The sequence below is a fragment of the Budorcas taxicolor genome, chromosome 4 (assembly GCF_023091745.1).
Source record: "Budorcas taxicolor isolate Tak-1 chromosome 4, Takin1.1, whole genome shotgun sequence".
Lineage (NCBI taxonomy): Eukaryota > Metazoa > Chordata > Mammalia > Artiodactyla > Bovidae > Budorcas > Budorcas taxicolor.
Genome location: NC_068913.1, coordinates 12,253,840 through 12,264,656, shown reverse-complemented (window position 1 = coordinate 12,264,656; position 10,817 = coordinate 12,253,840). Strand labels below are relative to the sequence as shown.

The 10,817-nt window shown below is 38.9% G+C and overlaps 1 non-coding gene across 1 annotated transcript; it reads left to right on the top strand.

Annotated features, from left to right (window-relative positions):
* The first annotated feature begins 10,015 nt into the window (after window positions 1-10,015).
* On the top strand, window positions 10,016-10,088 carry TRNAV-UAC (transfer RNA valine (anticodon UAC)). The gene has a single exon. It is a non-coding gene; the product is annotated as a tRNA-Val (tRNA).
* Window positions 10,089-10,817: the final 729 nt, after the last annotated feature.

Below are 10,817 nucleotides of genomic sequence, written 5' to 3'. Positions count from 1 at the left end.
GTATCAGGTCTTCTGTTCCTCTGGAGTTAATTTTTGCGAGTGGTATAAGAGCAGTTCATTCTTTTTTCTATTATCAATCCTTCCTTCTTTTCTTCCTTCTGTCTTCTCTCTGTCTCTCTCATTCTTCTTCATCTTCTTGGTTTTCCTCTTTTTTTTAATGCATGTGTGCCAAGTCGCTTCAGTCATGTCCAACTCTTTGTGACCCCATGGACTATAACCTCCCAGGCCCCTCTGTCCATGAGCTTCTCCAGGCAAGCATACTGAAGTGGGTAGCCTTTCCCTTCTCTAGGGGATCTTCCCAACCCAGGGGTCAAACTCCCATCTTTTGTGACTCCTGCATTGGCAGGTTGTTTCTTAACCCACTGGCACCCTGGGAAGCTCCTTTTGTTTATAGATTTTTCTTTTTAAATCAAAACTGTATGTGTGTGTCTGTGTCTAATGGTGGGGGGAGGGAAAAAGAATGAAGGAGAGGAAGAGAGGGACTGGTGGAATGGCTCTTTAAAGGGGTTTTCCAGTATTTACTTTATGAAAAAAAGTGAAGTTTTTCTTTAACTTTTAATGAAAGCCAAATGTTAGAAATAGTAATTAAAATGTTTACATTGAAGTAGATTGCTAGATCTGCAATGTAGCCAAGCCTGGCAGCTTTTGATAAATTCGAATGAGCCACACAGGCTGGCCTTTTTTCACTAAATTGCCACAGTGTCTGGAAAGCAAATCCTCCTCACACACTACTCTTGTTTCAGATAAACTGAGCAAGCATAGGAAAATACCTACCAACATAGCAAAATGCCCACTGTACAAGAGAAACTGGAAGTTGCTATCAGTGGGTGACAGTGGCTTTGCAGAACATGAAGATAAGGGTTTTGATGTAAGGTTTGATCTTTGGGCTTCTACCAAACTTCCCTTCGTTCAAAGAAGCGTCACTCTGGGTCCTTAAGGTGACCATCATTATAGCTTGATCAGCCCAGATACCACTGACACATTTGAGAAAATAGAAATGAAGAGAAGGGAGACAGCTCTTCTGGGTCACTTTCCCTAAATGCCCTGATTCAAAAACCTCTCCCAGACCCCAGAAAAACACTTGTTTCACTCTTCCCTGAGTGAATAAATCTGTGGCCTGCAAAGTTGCCACAGATATCTGGCAGGATAGTTTTGGAACTTTCACATGATTCCCCCACACAGCATTGCTTTCTAAATGAAAGAAAGAAATTGCCAGTGAACACACTTTGATGACTGCCTCCCATATTTAAATCAGACTTTCTGATCAAGGAATAAATAATTCCACATGTCCCCAGAAAAAAATTGCAATGTATTTAGAAATTATCATGCAGAGTATGGTTCTCAACACTGGCTGCGTGTAGAGATTGTCTGGGGAGCTTTAAAAACACTGATGCCTGTGATCCACACCTAGAGACGTGGGAAAGAACTGGACATCCGTGTCTATCAAAAGCATTCACACACAGCCAAAGCATTCATATACAGTCCCTTTATATGGGACTGTATTCTAATAGATAGGCAGGTCAAGAACCACTGGCTGTGGAAGAATGGCTGATGTTTAGAAATTTGTGTTTTAATTATTATGGAGTTTTGTTTACTAGAGCCCACTAATGGAAGCATCTCACTTGGTCAAGTAACCTTCACTTTTGTGTGGTATATCAGAGACCTGGAGCTCTTGCTTTTTAAGTGATATTTGGATATACATACCATTACAGTGTCTGTGGAGTTTCTCAGGTGGTAGCCACCTTCTGTAAAAGAAAGATATGTAATTTGATTGCTTTGAAAACAATTCAGTAAGTCCAAGTGTTAACATACAAATAGTTCTCACGGCCATGTTTAACACTTTAAAAAAATTTATCATTAGTTGCATGAAAAATAAAAGTAGCCAAGACTTGTTCCCATATATTAGAGAGCTTTTTCTCTTGAAGAAACTCCAAAAGAAAACCACAGATTTTAATTTGGTTTGGGGTGGGGTGGCAGAAGAGCGAGAGAGAGATTTGGATTCTTTTAAAAAAAAAAAAAAGACAGTATTGGCAATAGTCATACTTTCATAAATATGGAAATAATGCAGCCTTACCCTGCTGACTCAGATGGTAAAGAATTCACTTGCAATGCTTGAGATGTGGGTTCGATCCCTGGGTCTGGAAGACCCTCTGGAGGAGGAAATGACAACCCACTCCAGTATTCTTGCCTGGAGAATTCCATGGACAGAGGAGCCTGGGGGGCTACAGTCCATGGGGTCGCACAGAGTCAGACATGATTGAGTGACTAACGCACACACACACACCATAAAGATAATGATACCTGCTTTGTAGAGATGATCTGTCCTTTGCAGGATTAGGGCTAAAATATGTAGCTACTTTTGTTTTTACAACTCTTGTAAAGAAAAGTAACCTGGCCTATGGCCTTTAGAAAGGTACTCCACAAAAATAATTAGTTGTTTCTTAAACACATTTGTCTAAAATTCTTACTCACGCTTTTTGAATCTGCCATGTAAGTCTGTTAAATTTACAAATAACTGAAATTAAACCAGATGAAAAGAAACAGAAAATCATGTAAACTTATAAAAATATGTGGTGGGAAATCCTTACTAGGACATGAGCTCTGATGAAATTCAGTTTAGCAGCAGAGCTTGAACGCCAACAAAAAAGAAGTAGATTCTTGGACTCTCTTTTCTCTTCCCAGCTGTCCCACTTGGCTGTGACAGGAGAGTAGGCACAGGCAGTTACCAAAACCAACAAGCAGACAAGAATTTCACCTTGGATCTAGAAGAACCACATGAGGGAGGTACCAAAAGCTTCAGTCCAAGGAGTGGCTGAGGGCTGAGAGCTGAGAAGAATGACTGTGATAATGAGAGAGACAGAGAAGGAGGAGGGGGAGAGGAGAGGAGGGAACTCACGGAGGCAGCCACAGGCACCTTGCTCATTCTGAATGCCTGTTTCACAGACTCGTTGTGGCAAAGTAAAACATAGAAACCCAAAACCACACAAAACCATAGCTTAATGAATTATTTCAAGGGGAGCACCCATAACCACCACCCAAGTCAAGAAACAGAACTTTGGTAACATCCGTGAAGTACCTCTGTGTGTCCCATCCAAATTTAACACCTTCCCGCATCCCAGAAACGCACACCAACCTGGCAAGCATTGTAATCATCCCGTTTCTTCATTTTTACCACCCCCAGGAGGCACCTCAGACACTCTGATGAAGACGTCCCTAATTTAAACACATTATTTTTAAGTCATCTTTATTCTAGAGAGTTCCTCTCTGTTTCTTTTCTTTGCAGTTGATCTGTTGAAGAACCCAGGGCATTTGACCTGGAGAGATTCCCATAGTCTGGATTGTGCAGGTTGCACGGAGTTTAACGTTTCTCCTGTCCTCTCTGTTTCTGGTAAACTGGCAGCCGGAGCCAGAGGCTTGGTCATACTTGTTTTTGTCAAGTTTATAGGTTGTGGCGTGTTTCTTCATTAGGAGGCACAGGATATAGCCCTTTAGGTGATGTTAGTAACCTTTGTTTGATGCTTGATGCCTTAATCGGTTCATTGGTTAGGGAGTGTAAAATGGTAATACTCTGTCATTTGTTTTATATTCATTAGCTGGAACACTTATATAAAGATATATGTCTTTCATCTACTTTAGATTATGCAGTAGTATAATGCAGCTGGAAAGACAGGATAATTGCTTGATTCTTTCCTTTTATTTAGCAGTTTTCAAAATAATAAATTGATTCTTTATCATCATTTGAAGGTGACTGGGGCTTTTCTTTTTTTTGTATTATTTTGAACCCATGAATTTAAACATATTCAATAGTTTTGGTTGCTTTTATCAGTCATGTGCACTGTGTTTTAACTATTGTTGGTACATGATGCCAAGTTTTATTTCTTATGCCTTTTTTGTATGTACTATCAGAAAATTAGAGTTGAATAGATTTGCTAATCCTTGATAACACCACCTTGATAAAAACTAGTTTTATGAAACTTGCCTATCACAAGTTCATCCTAAACTGATTATTCTCCCCCCAAAATATGTAACTTCCAACTTTACTGAAAATAAATAAGCTAATTATTAATTAAACCTGAGATCCTGGGAGAAGTCACGGGAAGAGAAATACCAGTCATACAACCAGCAGAGGGAGTGCAGGTTAACTGACAAATACAATCCTCCATACTCTGCTTTCCTATTGGGGAACTCACTGATCATGTTTTGGAAGGAAGAAGATGCCAGGAATAAGACTGGACTGTGTGACTCGATTGTCTGTTGGATGCAGAAGAACTACACTGAGTCTTAACAAAGGGAAAAAAAAATACAGCAATTAGAGAAAAAAGGATTCTCCTGAATTTCATCAGAGCCACCTTTCCTCGGAATTAAACACATTGTCTACAGCCTGATCGATACCTATCTTGGAAGATTAAGAAGGAAGAAGATATGATTACCTCATTTTTGGGTAGATTTTCAAAATAGAAACATCCAGTGGTGGTATGAATTTCTTAAAGTAATATAAGTTCAGAGGTAGAGGCAAAATTGAATACAAACCATTCAAGCCCCGTTTCAGCTTTTCACATGGAACCTTAGTCAATGACAACATTTTTTTTTTTTAAAGGAAGTAGTGCTTACAGAAGTATCTTGCAGTTTTTCTACAGGTCTTTACTAATAATGATCCGGTCAAGGCAAGAATAAGAGCTTGAAAATATAGAGCACCCAAGCATTCCCTGCTTTCTTTGCAAAATTTCCTGTGGGGTTGGTGCTTTAATTTCCAGTCACTCTGAGTCAATAACGTATGGCTTCAGTGCCATTATTGACTCTCACAATTTCTTGTCTCAATCCCATAGTTCGTAGAGCTTGGGGCTTGGGGTCACTGGCAGGGGTTTTGATTTGCAGCTTTCTGTGTTTACACAAAAGGGCAAGTCAATATCTCCCCTGTATCGGTGAATTCTGGACTAAACTGATCTATCAAGTGTTGTAAACAAATGAAGACCTTAAAGAACAGAAAGAAGCCTCTCTGGAAGTCTCCACTGCCTTTGCATTTCATTGAATCCACAGACTCGCTTGCTCCCCACAGAGATCTGAGTACAGCTGAATAAGAAAGAAAGAAAAGTCACATGAGAAGAATGGAATGCTCTTACAATATTTTTAGGCTGCAATGTATACTGAATTCCATTCTCACAGTCCTGTAGGAGGTTTCCCTTGTCTTCACAGAACGTGCCACAACTCCTGCTTATTGCAACAGATACTTTCATTTCTCAGGAACTGATAATAATTAAAGAAAAAACAAACTGAGATCCTCTTTGCATAGGATTGTTAAGGCAGACTTTCCCCTTTTCTTCTATTGATATCTCTTTTATAAAAAAAAGATGGTTAAACTGATAAACTGGTGTTGGAAAGTTCAGCTCTTTCGCCAGCTTCATGGATTCATAAGTGTGCACCTAATTCAAACCAATTTTGAAGATCACAGAGCAACTTCTAACTTTCTGAGAGGCTAATGAAAAAAAAAAAGAAAATAAAAGTTTTTGAACAGTCTACCTCATTTTTAAAGAGATAATACAGAGATGACTTTTTATGAAAAGAAAAATTTTCCTTGGAGACATGGATTGAAAAAATGAGGACTTCTTAGTGATGGTGTTAAATGAATGAGTTCAGTTCTTGCTTTCACTGAACTCGAAGGGTGTGAGTTCCCAGTTGCATGTTCATTTGTCTTTATTCTGTGAATCTAATCTGTCTAGTCTACACCAACAGACAGCAAGGTCTCCTGAAGCCTGCTTTTTCTCTGTCTAGGAGCCCTCAACCCAGATGCAAGGCTTTGATTGCTGCTGAGTGTTCTGAAACACCCAAGTCTGCACTAAGCTCATTTAGCTCCATGCAATCCCAAGTTAATGAAGTCAAGGTCATTGATTCAGTTGTGCATAAGAGGAACTTGCTGATTTTGTCCTCTCTGTCAGCTGAACACATGACTACTGCACACATCCCTATGGGCATTGTATCCATTAGTCAAAAAGAGTATAGATTATAGGTATATATAGATGGAGACCGACTGTACTAAACTGTCTCAGCCATTTCATAGCTTTGTGAATTTAGGTAGTTTACTTGATGCTTCCATTTCCTTATCATAAAATGGGAAAATAATAGAAAATACTTCATAGGATTGTTATAAATATTTAATGAGATTCTCCATGTAATGTGCTTAACAAAAAGTAGGTACATAGAGAATACTCAATAAATGGTATTTTTAGTTCATTTTTTTGCTGAAAAGCTGGCTTAAAACGCAGCATTCAAAAACTAAGATCATGGCATCCAGTTCCGTCACTTGATGGCAAATAGATGGGAAAAAATGTAAACAGAGACTTTATTTTCTTGGGTTCCAAAATCACTGCAGATGGTGACTGCAGACACAAGACAGATACTTGCTCCTTGGAATAAAAACTATGACAAACCTAGACAGCATATTAAAAAGAAGAGGCATCACTTTGCCAACAAAGGTCTGTATAGTCATATATGGATGTGAGAATTGGACCATAAAGAAACCTGAGCACCGAAGAATTGATGCTTTTGAAATGTGGTGCTGGAGAAGACTTTTGAGAGTCCCGTGAACTGCAAGGAGTCCAACCAGTCCATCCTAAAGGAAATCAGTCCTGAATATTCATTGGAAACACTGATTCTGAACCTGAAACTCCAGTACTTTGGCCACCTGATGTGAAGAACTGACTCATTGGAAAAGATCCTGATACTGGGAACGACTGAGGGCAGAAGTAGAAGGGAACGAACAGAGGATGAGATGGTTTGGATGGCATCACTGACTCAATGGACATGAGTTTAAGCAAACTCTGGGAGATAGTGAAGGACAGGGAAGCCCGGTGTACTGAAGTCCATGGGGTCACAAAGAGTCAGACATGACTTAGCAGCTGAACAACAAAAAATTGTTTTTATTGAACATTTCAAAACACATGAATTTCATAGTGGCTAATTATATGTAAGTATGAGTTATAGCTTAAATTCCTTTAGCATTGGTACATATTGGTGTTAAAACTTAGATCCACAAGGTACATAGAAGAAGCCAACACACCTTCATGAAAATGCAAAGGAGTTAGGATACCTCCATTCTCAGAGCAACTTCACACATCACACACTTGTATCAGCCGACACAGCTGAATATAAGCAGGAAGTAACTTACTGGTGCTCACAGTGACTTTCTAGTCTGCTGAGGACCTCTTCTCTGCCAATGACAAAACTTATATGAGTGTTTAGAAATGAGGAGTGTGGATATAATTCAAGGCATGAAAAAGATGGTCTCCTCTTTTAACAAGTCTAGAATGCAGCTATTAAATGGTTATAAATGGCTATTTATCTATTTTTGCCTTTGGGAAGAAAAACAATGTTAAATTAGAGTTTTCTGTTTTGTTTTCATTTTTCCTTTCATTTTAAAATAAAACATGCCATTAGTTTTATATTGCACCAGTCAAAAAAAAGGGGGTAAATAATTCCTGATGTCTTAGAGAAGTATCAGTATCTATTTCAGATCATTCCCCATACCAACTGCAAGTGCATATCTATACAACTTAAATGTGGTCAATGATTGTTCACTTCTCTTTAGCTTGGATGTACAACCTAAGAAGTATATCTTAAGATGGATGGAAAATGAGAATATTGCAAATACGTCTTTACATTTTAGCAGAAGCAGTGACTAACATGGAACAGTCATTAATCCTATTAAGAACACCAATTCCTGAACAACTCCTCTAAGTGATTCTGATTCAATAAGTATGGGGAAGGGTCCAAGGATCTCTGTTTTTTAACACTCGTTTCAGTGATTCCTGTGATCTGACACATTGGGAACATTGGTCCTCTGTTGTTTTTGCTTGGCTGACTCTCTTCCTTCTTTTGATAAGAGCATCTTAATTTTCTTTTGATAAAATCCTCCTCCCCAACTCTCAGACCCTGTGGATGGTTGGTACTCATTCCACCACCAGCTTCTAAAGGGAGTCTAGATCCCAGGCCTGTTCAGTGATTGTATCAAACATTCAGAATCTCTGGTTGAGTGTGAAACTCAATCCTGAAATGGTGAAACCATTGGAAAGAGGAGCTGTCTCCTCTGTGTTTAGGAAGATCTATCCATCTCCAAGCCAGGCTTCAACAGTACGTAAACCGTGAACTTCCAGATGTTCAAGCTGGATTTTGAAAAGGTAGAGGAGCCAGAGATCAAATTGCCAACAACCACTGGATCATTGAAAAAGTAAGAGAGTTCCAGAAAACATCTACTTCTGCTTTATTGACTATGCCAAAGCCTTTGACTCTGTGGATCACAGCAAACTGGAAAATTCTGAAAGAGATGGAAATATCAGACCACTTGACCTGCCTCCTGAGAAATCTATATGCAGGTCAAGAAGCAACAGTTAGAACTGGAGATGGAATCACAGACTGGTTCCAAATCGGAAAGGAGTACATCAAGGCTGTATATTGTCACTCTGTTATTTAACTTATATGCAGAGTACATCATGAGAAATGCTGGACTGGATGAAGCACAAGCTGGAATCAAGACTGCTGGGAGAAATATCAATAACCTCAGATATGCAGAGGACACTACCCTTATGGCAGAAAGTGAAGAAGAACTAAAGAGCCTCTTGATGAAAGTGAAAGAGGAGAGTGAAAAGTTGGCTTAAAACTCAACATTCAGAAAGATCATGGCATCTGGTCCCATCATTTCATGGCAAATAGATGGAAACAGTGAGATACTTTATTTTGGGGGCTCCCAAATCACTGCAGATGGTGATTGCAGCCATGAAATTAAAAGACGGTTGTTCCTTGGAAGAAAAGCTATGACCAAGCTAGACATCATATTTAAAAGCAGAGACATTACTTTGCCAAAAAAGGTCCTTATAGTCAGAGCTTTGGTTTTTCCAGTGGTCATGTATGGATGTGCTGCTAAGTCACTTCAATCGTGTCCAACTCTGTGCAACCCCATAGACGGCAGCCCACCAGGCTCCCCTGTCCCTGGGATTTTCCAGGCAAGAACACTGGAGTGGGTTGCCATTTCCTTCTCCAATGCATGAAAGTGAAAAGTGAAAGTGAAGTCGCTCAGTCATGTCCGACTCTTGGCGACCCCATGGACTGCAGCCCACCAGGCTCCTCCGTCCATGGGATTTTCCAGGCAAGAGTACTGGAGTGGGGTGCCATTGCCTTCTCCTTATGGATGTGAGAGTTGGACTATAAAGAAAGCTGAGTGCCAAAGAAGTGATGCTTTTGAACTGTGGTATTGGAAAAGACTCTTGAGAGTCCCTTGGACTGCAAAGAGTCCAACCAGTCCATCCTAAAGGAAATCAGTCCTGAATATTCATTGGAAGCACTGATTCTGAACCTGAAACTCCAGTACTTTGGCCACCTGATGTGAAGAACTGACTCATTTGAAAAGACCCTGATGCTGGGAATGATTAAAGGTGGAAGGAGAAGGGAACAACAGAGGATGAGATGGTTGGATAGTTGGATGGCATCACTACTCAACAGACATGAGTTTGAGTAAGCTCTGGGAGTTAGAAATGGATTTGGAGGCCTGGCCTGCTGCAGTCCATGGGGTTGCAAAGTGTTGGACAAGACTGAGCAACTGAACTGAACTGATCCATCTGAAAGAAAGAAGCTAACACAAAGATGGAATAAATGGAAAAAGGAGAAAGAAAATTAATTTAGATGACATTGTTTAGATTCTTAGACCCAAGTGATTTTTTTATTGTAAAAACTTAGCTCATAATGACAGCAATAAAAGAAATTAAATGGAAACATAACTAAAAGTTTACAAATTCAGATAGAAATGACTTAATCTATATTACCTAGTAATAACTGTTTTCTGAGAGTTTATTAGATGAGGCATAGGAAACTATGGTGAGCAGAGATACATCATAAGAATAAGGGTATATTGTGATTTTTATAGAATTTTTCAAACTTTATAATTGCATTTAACATGAAATGGCTAATTATCTTTACCTAAAATGGCATATTTCAAGTATAACTATGCTTAAAATAGATGTATGGAAATTCCTTGGTAGTCCAATGGTTAGGACTTGGTATTTACACTGCCATGGGCCCAGGTTCAGTCCCTGGTCAGGAACTAAATCCCACAAGCCATATGGCACAGTGTGTGTGTGTGTGTGTGTATATATATATAGCGAGAGAGAACAATAGTATCAGAACCCCCAAATCCCAAATACATGAAGCAAAACAGGTAGAAATGCACAATTCAACAATAATAATTGAAGACTTTAATACTTCACTTTAAATAATGAATAAAATAACTAGATAGAAGATCAACAAGGAAATAGAAGACTTAACACTATAAACCAAATAGACCTAATAGACATCTATAGAACATTCTACATAGCAAAAGAATATACATTCTTCTCAAGTACACATGGAACAGTTTTCAAAATAGACCATACGTGAGGCCGTGAAACAAGCCAAAGTAAATTCAGAAGGACTGAAACAATACAAAGTATGACCTCCAACCACAATGGATCACGAATAGAAATGCAAAACAAGGAAATTTGGGGAGTTCACAAGTATGTGTAAATTAAACAACACACTACTAAATGATCAACAAGTTAAAAGCTAAACCAGGAGTAGAATTAAAAAATACTTTGAGATGAATGAAAGTGAATACAGGACATACCAAAATTTATGAAATGCAGCTAGAGCAGTGCTTCAAGAGAAGTTTATATCAACAAATGCCCATTGAAAAGGAAGAAAAGTCTCAAATCAATAACCTAACCTTCCACTTTAAGAAACTAGAAAAACAAGATAAAACTAAAGGAAAAAGAAGCAGAGGGAAAATGAATGCTTAG